This window comes from Capsicum annuum, chromosome 6 (genome assembly GCF_002878395.1).
Source record: "Capsicum annuum cultivar UCD-10X-F1 chromosome 6, UCD10Xv1.1, whole genome shotgun sequence".
In the NCBI taxonomy this organism is placed as follows: Eukaryota; Viridiplantae; Streptophyta; class Magnoliopsida; order Solanales; family Solanaceae; genus Capsicum; species Capsicum annuum.
In genome coordinates, this window is record NC_061116.1 from 176514331 (window position 1) to 176515385 (window position 1055).

Below are 1055 nucleotides of genomic sequence, written 5' to 3' on the forward strand. Positions count from 1 at the left end.
AAATCTAGGTAACACCTAGATTGTCGGGCATTAGATGCCACTAAGACTCATTAGCATAGATAGTAAAGACATAGCACAATCTTGAAAACATGATAACTAGTCACTTTGTGCACAATCTTGAAAACATGATAACTAGTCACTTTGTCACAATTCATTCATTGAGGCATTTTAGCAAACACTTCTATGGCATGAACTTGTACTCATACTATTATGTCATGGTTCACTATTCAACTCTCATGAACATTATATCAAACACTTAGGGGCATAGTTTATACACATAATACTAGTCAACATGCAAGCATCATGGTCACAATTCCAAACTCACAAATTCAAGGGTTTTTAACATAAAACTACATAAAACTGCACACATGTTATTCAATTTATATGAATTTTGTAATTAATCCTAGATTAGAACCCAAATAAAATCATAATTATGAATACAATTTAACTCAATATGGAATTGATGAAAGCAATTATCTTGAAATTTTAAAAGAGGTTCTTGAACTCCAAGGGTGAAAGAAAACCCTTGGATGAACACCTAACATACCTTGGTAAGTAATTTCGTGAAGATTGATGGTGTGTTCTTGAAGATTGGTCTTGAAATTTGAATACCCTGGGGTTGATTAAATTTGAGAGAGAAAGAGAGATTTTGTCTTTAAAGTAGGTTAATATTATACTTTTGGGGATGATTAAGGGAGGGAAAGTGACCTAAATACCTTTCTGGGCACGGAATTTTAATAATTGAAAACGTGCCCAGTGACAGGGTGAGCGCTGTGCCACATCAATGGCATTAACGCGATGACCAATGCACCGCATTAAGTTTGCATTGGTTCACTAAAATTACACTGAAAGCTGGGGAAAAATTATCCGTTAACTCAATAGGCGATACAACACATCGAGATCACATTGACCCACTATTTTGGCCACTTGAATATGATTCAAACGAGATCCAAAAAATTTAAAACTCACCCAAAAAAAACCTATTGACACACCTGATAATGATTCAATCCAAGGATCGTCATTTTAAGGTCATAAAGGTCGTAAAATTAGATCGC